Source organism: Rhinatrema bivittatum, chromosome 8 (genome assembly GCF_901001135.1).
Source record: "Rhinatrema bivittatum chromosome 8, aRhiBiv1.1, whole genome shotgun sequence".
Lineage (NCBI taxonomy): Eukaryota > Metazoa > Chordata > Amphibia > Gymnophiona > Rhinatrematidae > Rhinatrema > Rhinatrema bivittatum.
The window spans coordinates 62,136,598-62,149,960 of record NC_042622.1 but is presented as its reverse complement, the minus strand read 5'-3'; the positions used below and the strand labels follow the sequence as shown (position 1 = coordinate 62,149,960).

General features: G+C 43.1%; 1 protein-coding gene across 6 annotated transcripts in view; it reads left to right on the top strand.

The window, feature by feature from the left end:
- Positions 1–13,363, top strand: part of ITCH (itchy E3 ubiquitin protein ligase) — a 340,605-nt gene that overhangs the window by 55,648 nt on the left and 271,594 nt on the right. The window contains exon 2 of one of the 6 annotated variants that reach the window (XM_029614664.1): positions 10,568–10,668. The exons of the other annotated variants lie outside the window; for them this stretch is intronic. The gene's annotated coding sequence lies outside the window, so the exon portion shown is untranslated. The remainder of the gene's footprint in view (positions 1–10,567; positions 10,669–13,363) is intronic. 6 annotated transcript variants of the gene reach the window in all.

Sequence of the window (13,363 nt, the reverse complement as noted above, 5' to 3'; positions counted from 1 at the left end):
AATATGTAAATTTAAAGAGGCTGTTTTTAGCCCAGGTATTCTGGACAATGAGTATTACAAGAAAGGGTTTTATAACATTTTATTGTATTTTTGCAGTATTTAAACATCAGCTTTTCAATTAATGCAATATAAATTTGCTTATACTGTTGAGCTAACAAAGTTGTATTTTTTAGCGTTCAGACAGGTGAATCCAAAACCAGTGTGTTATGCACCTCTACCAGCAGATGGAGCTGGAGCAAAGCTGACATCATGGTATATATACCCCTGCAGTGACATCAGACCACCAGTATTCTCTGTCTCCATCGGATGGTGGACGTGCATCTCCGTAATGGGGATTGCTTTAAGTTTTAGAAGGAGAAAAGAAGGAAATTCAGTTTGCCCCGCCCTGCTCTCCTGTGTTGATAACATATGGTCCCTCTCTCAGTCAAGAATTCCTGAGGTGATATCTGAGGGAGGGATCCAAAGATAAGTACCTTGGTCCGGTAGCTGTTTTTCAGCTGGCGTGGACTTAGCTGTTAAAAAAAATAAATAAAAATAAACAACTGAAAGGCAGCGGGTGCATGAAGCCGAGTACAACAGAGAAGGTATATGGCCTCTCCCACCACAACCGGAGATCGATTTCTGTACTGAGCCAGGATGGACTGACCTCAGGTTAAAAAAAAAAAAATACATGAGTCAGAGAAGGAGGTGAGTTTTTTTTTGTTTTTTTTTTTGTAGGGGTTCCTCTTTCCTTTGGTCTCTGTGCTTGGCGCGCCGATCTGACATTCGTCTCCACCTCCATGGGAGTTTGGGGAATGGGGGCAGCCTGGCGAGTTGAGCAACCTTTTGGCTAGGCCCCACTCAGGCTTTTCTTGTTTGCCGCGTGGTAGGCCGCAGCGGCATTTCGTTCGCTTTTATCTTGTGCATTAGGCTGCTCTCTTCAGTTCTGTTGGTTTTTGCGAGTGCGTCCAGGTATGTGTCCAGTTTGTGCGCCTAGTTGGGCACCTGGTTGGACGACCAATTGGTTAAGGGCGTCCATATGTGCGCTCATTTGCACACACTTATCTGTGCGCAAGCGGTGTAGCCTCGTGGGAGCCCAGTATTTGGCTGCCCCTCGATGTACAGTATTGAGCACCTAAATTTTGGACACCTTATTTTTTTGCAGCGCGGTTACAGCTAGACACACACACACATCTCTGGATGTAAGAGATGGCTATGCACTGGCATTTGGCAGTGTTCCTCAGGACATATTCTCGTGTCTCCCTACAACTCTCCACAGAAGAGAGAGGCAGTGTAGTGTACTTTAAGACTCCTTAGTTTGCTGGCTGTGGTTCCAGTGCCTGCCCATGTCTCAAGAAAATACGGGCCATCCATTTATTTTGTTGTGCCCAAGAAGGAGGGCTGGTCGCCCCATCCTGGAGCTCAGAGGTCAATACTCATTTTCGCATGGAAACTTTACTCTCAGTGATAACGGCTATACAGTAAAGTTTCTGATGTCTCTGACTTGTCCAAGGCATACCAGCATATTCCCATCTGGCTAGAGCATCAACAGATTTGGCATTTCACGGCTTTGGGATGCCATTCAATTTTTGGATTGGCTTCCATGCCCAGAACATTTTCCAAGGTTATGGTGGTGGTGGTGGCGGCAGTGAAAATGAGAAAGGATGGGATCTTAGTACACCTGTAGTGGGGTGACAGGCTGATTGAGGCTAAGAGTCTGGAAGAGAGCCGCTGAGTGTCGCGCAAGGTGATCTTCTGGCAGGAGACAGGTTGGGTGGTGAACCGGCCAAGAGCAATCTTCAGCCATCTCAGTCATTAGAGTATCTCAGTGTTCAGTTTGACACGAAGCAGGGCAGGGTGTTCCTGCTGGAGAGCTGCATTCAGAAGCTGATGGTGCAGGCGCATCTTTTGATGAATACAATACACCCAACAGTGTGGTCCTATCTACAAGAGCTTGATTGATTTGATGGCGACCCTGGAAGTGATGCTGTGGGCAAGGGCGAATATGCATCCTATTCAGTACTTTCTGCTGTCTTGCTGGAGCCCCTCAATCTCAGGACTATTTGATTCGGCTTCACCTACCAATAGAGGTCTGCACTCACATGCAGTGGTGGTTACAAGCGGATCATCTAAGAAAGAGGTTTTCCCATAGATCACCAGACTGACTGGTACACATCTCAGATGCAAGTCTTCTGGGTTGGCGAGCCTACTATCAGGTGTTGGCAGTGCAAGGACGCTGGAGTTCAGAAAAGTCTTTCTGGAGCATCAATCGGCTGGAAGCCCATGCTGTCCGGTTGGCATGTTTGCGGTTCGGCGACCATTTGCAGTGTTGAGCAGTCCAGATAATGTTGGACAATGCAATGACTGTGGCTTACATCAGTCAGCAGGGAGGAATCAAGAGCCAGCCAGTAAGTGTCGCAGGAAATAGCCCAATTTATGGAATTGGCGGAAGTGCATCTTCAGGAGATCTCGGCCTCGTACATTACAGGAAAAGACAATGTAAGAGCAAACATCCTCAGCAGACATAGTCTGTATCCAGGAGAATGGGAATTTTTTAAATATATCCGAAGCAGAAAGCCTGTGAGGGAGTCAGTTGGACCGTTAGATGATCGAGGGGTTAAAGGGGCACTTAGAGAAGATAAGGCCATCGCGGAAAGATTAAATGATTTCTTTGCTTCGGTGTTTACTGAAGAGGATGTTGGGGAGGTACCCGTAATGGAGAAGGTTTTCATGGGTAATGATTCAGATGGACTGAATCAAATCACGGTGAACCTAGAAGATGTGGTAGGCCTGATTGACAAACTGAAGAGTAGTAAATCACCTGGACCGGATGGTATACACCCCAGAGTTCTGAAGGAACTAAAAAATGAAATTTCAGACCTATTAGTAAAAATTTGTAACTTATCATTAAAATCATCCATTGTACCTGAAGACTGGAGGATAGCAAATGTAACCCCAATATTTAAAAAGGGCTCCAGGGGCGATCCGGGAAACTACAGACCGGTTAGCCTGACTTCAGTGCCAGGAAAAATAGTGGAAAGTGTTCTAAACATCAAAATCACAGAACATATAGAAAGACATGGTTTAATGGAACAAAGTCAGCATGGCTTTACCCAGGGCAAGTCTTGCCTCACAAATCTGCTTCACTTTTTGAAGGAGTTAATAAACATGTGGATAAAGGTGAACCGGTAGATATAGTATACTTGGATTTTCAGAAGGCGTTTGACAAAGTTCCTCATGAGAGGCTTCTAGGAAAAGTAAAAAGTCATGGGATAGGTGGCGATGTCCTTTCGTGGATTGCAAACTGGCTAAAAGACAGGAAACAGAGAGTAGGATTAAATGGGCAATTTTCTCAGTGGAAGGGAGTGGACAGTGGAGTACCTCAGGGTTCTGTGTTGGGACCCTTACTGTTCAATATATTTATAAATGATCTGGAAAGAAATACGACGAGTGAGATAATCAAATTTGCAGATGACACAAAATTGTGCAGAGTAGTTAAATCACAAGCAGATTGTGATAAATTGCAGGAAGACCTTGTGAGACTGGAAAATTGGGCATCCAAATGGCAGATGAAATTTAATGTGGATAAGTGCAAGGTGATGCATATAGGGAAAAATAACCCATGCTATAATTACACGATGTTGGGTTCCATATTAGGTGCTACAACCCAAGAAAGAGATCTAGGTGTCATAGTGGATAACACATTGAAATTGTCGGTTCAGTGTGCTGCGGCAGTCAAAAAAGCAAACAGAATGTTGGGAATTATTAGAAAAGGAATGATGAATAAAACGGAAAATGTCATAATGCCTCTGTATCACTCCATGGTGAGACCGCACCTTGAATACTGTGTACAATTCTGGTCGCCGCATCTCAAAAAAGATATAATTGCGATGGAGAAGGTACAGAGAAGGGCTACCAAAATGATAAGGGGAATGGAACAACTCCCCTATGAGGAAAGACTAAAGAGGTTAGGACTTTTCAGCTTGGAGAAGAGACGACTGAGGGGGGATATGATAGAGGTGTTTAAAATCATGAGAGGTCTAGAACGGGTAGATGTGAATCGGTTATTTACTCTTTCGGATAGTAGAAGGACTAGGGGACACTCCATGAAGTTAGCATGGGGCACATTTAAAACTAATCAGAGAAAGTTCTTTTTTACTCAACGCACAATTAAACTCTGGAATTTGTTGCCAGAGAATGTGGTTCGTGCAGTTAGTATAGCTGTGTTTAAAAAAGGATTGGATAAGTTCTTGGAGGAGAAGTCCATTACCTGCTATTAAGTTCACTTAGAGAATAGCCACTGCCATTAGCAATGGTTACATGGAATAGACTTAGTTTTTGGGTACTTGCCAGGTTCTTATGGCCTGGATTGGCCACTGTTGGAAACAGGATGCTGGGCTTGATGGACCCTTGGTCTGACCCAGTATGGCATTTTCTTATGTTCTTATGTTCTTAATTGTCAAACGAGACATTTCAGCTAATAGTGGATCGCTGGGGCCTTCCGTTTCTGGATCTGCTGGCAACTTCTCGCAGTGTGAAGGTTTCTCTCTTCTTCAGTCACAGGAGAGATCCAAAGTTCTTGTCCATCGATGCCCTTGTGCAGGAGTGGCCAGAGCACAGGCAAGCTGCTGTATGCTTATCCTCATGGCCCATGTTGGGCAGAATGGTTTGGATGATCAAGAGTCACAGGGGGATGGTGCTTCTTGTGGCACCATATTGGTCCAGGAGACCATGGTATGCAGATCTGCATACCCCTCCAGTTTCCAGTGCACAAGAATCTGCAATGGGTGGGGCCTGTTCTTCATGAAGATCTGATTTGATTTTGTCTTACAGTATAGCCCTTGAGAGGGCTCAGTTGCTAAAACATGGATGTTATTCTGTGGTGATTGCCACCTTGCTGCGAGTGAGAAAGTTCTCCACTTCCTTAGTCTACATATGTGTGGGTTTGGCAAGTATTTGAGGCTTGGTGTGAAGATTGAGGAATTCTTCCTTGTTCTGTTAAGATCCTGCTCAGTTTGGAAGTTTTGTATGATGTATGAAGTAAAGGGTTGGCTCTTAATTTCTTAAAGGTACAGGTGGCAGTTCTTGCCTGTTTCCAAGGTCAGATGAATAGTGGAACCTTGTCGGCTCATCCAGATGTGGCCATTTCTTGAAAGGCATGAAACATCTTCATCCTGTCTTGTAGTTACCAGTGCCTTTGGAGTCTTAATCTAGTTTTGGATTTTTTAGCAGGCCCTACTTTTCGATCGATGCATAGCCTTTCTTGAGGTTACTGACCTTGAAAATGGTGTTTCTTGTGGCAATTCGGCACGTAGGGTATCTGAACTATAGGCCTTGTCTTGTAACTGTTTCTGTGAGTGACTCCAGGGCAATACAGCTGTGTATGGTTCCTTCCTTCTTGCCAAAAGTCTAGGATTTTCAGTTGAATAGATCCATTTCCCTGCCCTCTCTGGACAGGGAAAGTGATGTGGAAGAATATCACCTGTTACGCCCCTTGGATGTCGAGAAGCATATCTTGAGGTATTTGGAGGTTTCTAAACCTCTCAAGAAGGCGGATCGCCCGTTTTGTTGTTCTCGGTTGAAGTAAAAAGGGCAAACCGGCTTTGCGGGCTACAATACCCCGCTGGATTAAGGAGGTAGTTGAGGCCACGTGTATGATTGCTGAGTACCTATTGCCTAGTCAGATTAGGGCTCATATCACTAGAGGTCAGGCAGAGTCATGGGTGGTTAGCTTGTTGTCTTCCGTCGACATTTGCCGAGCTGTGATGTGGTCCTTTTTACACGCCTTTTCCAGGCATTAACACCTGGATGTGTAGGCCAGGGAGGATGCAGCTTTCGCACATGTGGTTTTGACTGGACCACGGGCAGCCTCTTGCCCTGTTCGGGAATAGCTTTGGTACATCCCATTGGTTTTGGATTTACCTGTCTGAATGCTAAGAAAGGAGAAATACCTACTTACCTGATAATTTCCTTTTCTTTACTACAGAAAGGTGAATCCACCTCCCGCCCTTGGCTGCCTCATGGTGCTGCTATTGTCCTCCTGGGTAGCTGCGTGTTCCAGGAGTTACTGGTGTTACTCCGGTCCCTAGACTAGTGTTAATATATTCTTTGTCTGAACTCTGTGTTTTCCTGTTGACTGAGTGCTGTAATGGTTATCTGTTAATAATCAAGTTTTGTTAGTTTGTCCACAGTTGGCTTTTGAAGAGAATACTGGCAGGCTGATGTCACTGCAGGGTTATATATACTTATGATGTCAGCTTTATTCTGTCTCCATCTGCTGGTAGCGGTACATAACCCACTGGTTTTGGATTCACCTGTCTTTACTAAAGAAAAGGAAATTATCAGGTAAGTAGTAATTTCTCCTTCCTTTCATGACTTCATGAATTTGTTGATTAGTTAGTTAAAGAAAAAGGAATAGAGTGAAATCTCCCTCTGGTAACTCAGTGAGCACATAGTTGGCAATAAGGTAATTTGTTTGCCCACAGTAGTTGAAATGTCAGTCTTCATATCGCTCCAGAACCCAAACACAAGAATGAACATACAGAGGTCCATATTCAGAGGGGATTGTTTGGATAAGTTTGGACTTAGCCAAACAAACCTAGAGTTGTGAATTTCTCACCTTGCTGAATGGATAAATTTGTTTTTGTTTAAGTTTGTTTGTTTTTTAGCCATTAAGTTATTATCCAGCAAAATTTATCCATATAAAAAAGAGGCGGTGTGGAGGCATTCCGAGGATGATGTTTAAAAGTAGCTAGATAAGGCTGGTCATGGTGGAGAGCAGGTTTAAAGTTATCTTGGTGTATTTACCCACAGAATTTTAGACCTAACTGACTATATTCTGAATATAGCCTAGGAAGTTTAAAAACAAAAAAAACCCAACCCGCCCACCCCCTCCCCTTCCAAATTGTCAAAATAAATGTTGGGCCTGTAGCGGCCCAATTTCCCAATCTTCCCACAAGTTTTTTAAAACAAATGTTGGGGTCTCTATGACCAAAGCTCCTCTCTCCCACCCCCACGTCCAAGTTTTCCAAAGATAAGTTAGCTCTTTGCTTGATCACGCCTTCCTCCTAGATAAAAATGGGGCTTCCGTTCCTCTCCCCTCCCCCACCACACCCCATAAAACCCTGAGGTACCCTCAGGAGGAGGAGGAGAAGCTCTTACCTCCTGCGTTGGGATGAATATCTAAATGTCGGTATAGCTGACCTGACAGGTGCTGGCATTTAGATAGTTAGTTATTGACTTTGTTGTCCTCAGCCTCATTCCTTTCAGAGAAAGCAGGTACCTGTCAGCTGTACTGACATTTAGATATTCACCTTGCTGGAGGAGGTAAGAGCAGCTCCTCCCATAGGGGTGCCTCAAGGCTTTTGAGGGGAGGGGAACAAGCATGGAGCCAACTAGTCATGGGAAAACTTGGGGGGGGGGGGGGGGTTTGGGCCACAGAGGCCATAACATTTATTTTAAACTTGCTGAGTGGGATTGGGTTACTACAGACCCAATATTAATTTTGACAACTTGGAGTGGTGGTGGCGGGGGGGGGGGAGAGACAGTGACTGCTGCAGGGACATTTTTATTTTTGTAACAGCAGTTAGAGGGGTGCTTCAGACTGCTACAGCCTGCTGTACTCTTTTTCTTTGTTTGTTTTTTAAATATTCAGTATGGTGGGTGAATGGCAAAGCTATCTGGGTAACAACTTTATCTGGGTAACAACTTTATCTGGGTAACAACTTTATCTGGGTAACAACTTTATCTGGGTAACTTTAGCCAAGCATATTCAGCGGGAGACTTAAACTACTGAATATTAGACAAAAGTTATCCAGTAACTTTACTCGGATAACTTTCCCACTTGCCTGCTTACTAAATAGGGACCTATAATACGTCCCTATTGGACTGCATCTTCTCTAGCAGAGCCCACAAGATGCAGAAGAGAATTTGGCAAAAAAAACAAAACATAGGGCGCATATAAATAAGAACAGTGTAATAATTTGGTCTTCAGCTTGGTCCAATGACAACAAATATTCTGTGGGCTGAGCATGATATATTTCTCCAGCCTTCGCCATCTAACTCTAATTGTAAGTCCATGATCCACTGTGCAATCACAGGAAGTGGATGTTCCTGGCTCTATTGAAAATTAAGGATATTTGCATATAGTTAGAACATTGGTTTATACAGAACATGATTCCAGTTAAGGTCCTTTCAACTGAAGAAGGTATCCTATCCATTGGTCTCAAGATGCCCTCCCATGTTTCTCTGATCTGTAGCTGTGTGGAATGATTTAGTCGATAGCTTAAACTCCAATTTCACATTACTATAAGTATTCGAATCCCACAGTTGTCAAAAAAAACAGCGACCCAGCTTCCCATAAGACCTCGATCTCCAGAATGAACGTGCAAATGGAGCTATCAGAGTTGTTTTTCAGGTGAGAGATAGGCAAAGACCAGGATGGTATTTTGAAATGCTTGCACGCAGCATGCCAAATACCAAAGTATGTGTGAACATGGTGCTAGATCTGGCCATTCTTTCAGTAGTAGATAAGAGGTTTGGTAAAGCGCTTATCCCCCTGTAGTTTATAGTGAAAGATATAGGAGCCGATGCTATAAGACACGGGTTGAAAACAGGTGCTTGTATTGAACGCCCGTTTTCCTAATGCGCATGCAGCCAAATCCCCTGGATGCCCGATGCGGTATTTAAATGGGGGGCTGCGTAAAAAAAAGGGCATGCTAGAGAAGAATTGTGCGTCTCTAGCGCTCAAATACATCGGGTGCCCATAATTGCAACGGGCATTCAATACGAGTAACTGGTTTTATCCTGCTTCTTCTGGCCGATTTTGCTGAAGGCGCCCATAACTAAGCTACCCTTGCTGTAGGCGACTAAATTGTGTGTCCAGAAAATTTATTTATTTTTTTTTAAAGCCAGTATACATTTATTTTTCAACACTGCAAGCAGTAAATTTGTGTCGCAATAATACTAAGTAGGAGGAACCACAGAAGGCTGTATTTTTAAATTTCTTATGAGCCCTTGACTCGCGGATTGACTTTGTCACCTCCAGGGCTAGAGTTAAATTTGCTGTGTTAAAAAGGGTACTTTGGATGCCCAGCAATTTTCTGCATCGGGGGGGGGGGGGGGGGGGGTAATAGCTAATAGCCTTATCTACATGGAATTTACATGTGATGGGCACTATCAGCTACGCATTTGTTTGGGCCCATGTTGTGGATGCGCTAATCTCTTTAGTGCATTGGGTGCTAGGCTAGCATCTCCAAAACGTGTGTCCAGCCATGTGTAAATATGCTAATGTTTAAATATCTCAAGTACTAGGTTTAAGGAAAACATTTCTTTTCATATGTTCAAATTCATTTCCACTCTGTTCATATTAAATATTAATGCATATACTCCCTCCCAATTTAACTTCCTGATTACACTGTTCAAAATGGGCAAATCTCTATATCTCATTTGTATGAATTATTGGTCTAGTTAAAGGTATGTTACCCCATCTGTCTTAGCTGCAACGAGGCATAAAGGTTTGAATGTCCCATTCAGTGAGGATGAGTTCTCAAGATGTTTCACAAATTTGTTGAAACTCTCAGGTGATGTGGTATTAATGGAGCTACAGTCACATATTTTGCATAGGATTATATTTTCACCCTTCAGAGCACATGAGGCAGGATTGACTCCTGACAAATGTTTAAATGTGCTAGCATTGTTGGCACCTTCAAACATCATCTATGGTAGTGTGCTGTGAATCAACAATTTAGAAAAACATAGTACAGGGGTGGACAGCTCTAGTCCTTGGGAACCACAAACAGGTCTGGTTTTTCAGAATATCCAAACTGAATATGCATGAGAGAGATTTCCGTGCACTGCCTCCATTATATGCAAATCTGTCTCATGCATATTCATGTGTACATCCTGAAAACCAGATCCATTTGTGGCTCTTGAGGGTCCAGAGTTGGCCACTCCTGACATAGTACATGCCCCGTGGGTTTATTCTGAGAAAAGAGTAGCGTTATCGTTTGTCGTCTTTATTCTTGGGCTATCTGGGAGGAAGAGGGAGAAACTTTTATAGATGAATTCCCCAAACATTTTCTGGCAGAGTCATTCTTAATTGCTTGGATATATATATAATTAATCAAGTGGCTGGACAAGGCACTTCCAGATGTATTTCTGTGGAGCAGTGTTTCACACTCTTATATGCCAGGGAGCAGCTAGCTACATTCTCAAAATGACATGGACTTGGCTGCAGGGCTCACCCATGAGATTGATTAGTGGGTAGGGTCCCCCTTGAAATTGAAGAGCTGGGGGGAACCCCTCTACCCCACTCTTCAATCTCCTAAAAAGATTAATGCCAAAAGATGAAACAATTTTTTAGAAAATGTCTTTGTCCCTTTTTTTTTTTCATCTCTTTCCCCCCCCCCCCCCCCCCAGCCATCAGTCTCTCCGCATTTCTCCAGCTCCCAGTAGCAGCCCCCCCCCCAACTCTCCACACAGGCTCTCTCCTTTCTCACTTTGCTGCACCTTCTGTTCTGGTGCTCTTCACTTGGCCCCTGAAGCAATAGTCTTAGTGCCTCGCTGTTCTCTGTGTTCTGCCACTCAGGAAATGATGCTCTCCCTGCATCGATTTAAAGAGAAACAGAAGGAGAAACCACATACGAGGAAGTTCCACAATGGCTGTGGAGTGGAAAACAAAGCGACGTTGTGAGTAATGTGCCGTGTCTTGCGTGTGATGTGAGCAGAATAGTGGTGACTGGGAAAAGTGCTGCTTTAGACTGGCGCTTGAGAAACACTTGTGGAGACCAAGGCTTTTTGAACTTTTGTTTATAGAATTTTGGAGGACCAGACTGAAAGAGCCTTGAGCTTGCTAATTTTTCTGATTATAAGGAAGCCTTCCCCCCTCTGTCTTGGGGGGAGTTGCAGAAAATAGTGGACATGTAATTAGTCTGTCTTGAGGATATTTTTATTTTTTAACAGCATATGGCAATACCCAGTACTCTCTAGTGCTCTTCTCTGTTCGGTTTCAAAGTTATGTATGGGGCAGAAAAAATGGAAAAATATTTGACTTTTACATCTAGATGTACATCTGATAATGTATACATTTTGTCAGGCAATAAAAAGTTAAAAATCCATTGTACATAGATGATTGCTGAGGGCTATCACAGAGGCTGTGTGCGCTACTGGTTATTTATAGAAAGTAATTTTGACAAAATGGTAAACACAACAGGAGGAGGCTACTCTGTCTTCTCAAAGACTGAAGTTTTCGTTTGATCAATTTCTTTTTTATTTTTTCTGTATTTCTTTCTCTTTGGTTGTCTCCTCTGTTCCTCTCTGTTAGCTTCTAGTTGTATTTGTATCCTGTTACTTTGAATGTGCCTGCACTGTTTATTTGCTGTAACCTGTGGCAGCTTTTCATAGCAGAGTGCAGGATGACAGAACACTCTGCCTCATGGGGCCCTCATGTTCTATATTTTTCCTTCTAATTAACAGTAGCATTACATTATAGAGTTGACTTGCAGGCCTTCTGTCATATAAACTGATCAAACTGCCTGCAGGGCTAGTTTTCGGTATATCCATAATAAAATGCATGAGAGAAATTTGCATGCACTGCCTCCATTTTATGCAAATACATCTCTCACATATTCATTGTGGATATCATATCTAATTTTTAAAAATGGTCTATAGAATATTCACTTTATGCAATTTGATTAGATTATTTTGAGCATTTAGTAACACTAAGGGATGAACAAACTCTGGCATCAAGTCACCTCGGCAACTAAAATTCAACAACTGGCATCTATCACCAGGCAGAGGAGCCAGGGCGGAGGAGAAGCTGCAGTGTCCTGGACTGGAAGGAATGACAGAGACCAGAAAGAGCAATCATGGTTCTGGACCAGGAGAGACAAAGGGGGCTTGGAAGGAGAAACATTTGCTAGGATGGAAAGGAGCAGTGGTGGCAGCCCCAGGCTGAAAGGAGGGGCCAGGGCTGTAAAAAGAATGTAAAAAAACCCCTAATGTGCATTTCTTTGACTAGATGACTAGAGAGTCGGATAGGGGAGGGTGCAAGATATAGTGTTACATAGTTCTCCATAGGCGACTTATAAACTGAGCACCCTTGGAATGGGCCCTAAAGTTGACTGGGTTAGAAGCTGATTGAGTGGGAGGTGGCGAGTATTTCAAAATGGAGTCCACTGTGTGAAGTTACTAGTGATGTGCCATAAGGATCGATCCTTGGACAGGTTCTTTTCATCATTTATGTAAGTGATGTTGGGGAAAGGTTTGTCTTTTTGCGAATGGCTAGAATATTCTGATAGGGTAGACATCCAGGAAGTTGTGTAAAACATGAGGAGGGATCTAGTGAAACTTGAGGACTGGTCTAGAGTCTGCATTTTTTAGCCTTAAATCTTAGCTACAAGTCATGCCTGCAATAACCTAAGGAAGCAGTACAGGGGGGGGGGTGTGAAATTCTAAGCATAAAACAAGAGAAGGATCTGGGGGGGGGGGTGTCATGTGGTGATCTTAAAGTGACCAAAGACCAGAAAGATGCTTGGATGCATAGGGAGAGGAAGGTCAGCAGAAACAAAAGGTGATATTCCCTCTATATAAGTTCCTGGTGAGACCTTATTTGCAATGCTGTGTACAGATCTGGAGATTGCATCTTCAAAAGAATATTAACTGGATATAGGTAGTCCTGAGAGTGTCTACTAAAATAGTCTATGGTTTCTTTGTAAACCATATGAGGACAGAGCTAAAGATTTAAATACATATACCTTAGAGGACAGATAGGGGAGATTTGACAGACATTTTAAATACCTTGGAGGTATTAGTGGAAATGAGGCTCTGAATCAAGGGGTCCTGGGATGAGTGTGAAAGGGAATCGACTCGGGAGTAGTCTAAGGAAATATTTCTAGAATCAGTGATAGATATGTGGAACAGCCTTCCATTGGAAGTGGTGGAGACCAGGGACAGTATCTGAATTAAAGAAAGCATGGGATAAGCACATGAGATCTCTAAAGGAGTGGTAGGGGTTATAATGCTGAGCAGTTGATGTGGATGGCAGACTAGAAAAACTGGTCTTTTTTAGCCATCTCATTTCAGTGTTTCTATATACATGGTTAGTATAGAATTTTTAATTGTACCGTATTTAACAAGTTATTGAAAAATCTATTTCTCTGTTGACGAGCGGGGCTGAATTAGCCATGCCACATGAGTGACATCCAACAATGCAGTTAATGTAGATGACAGGCTTTCAAAATGCTTACAAATAATCAGGTTCAAAAAAATACAGTCTTGACCACACAGTTTAACAATGTTTTACAGGGAAGCGTAGCATATTCTACACCTATTCCACATCTGCTTAGTGTGCTGCAGCAGTCAAAAAGCAAACAATGTTAGGAAT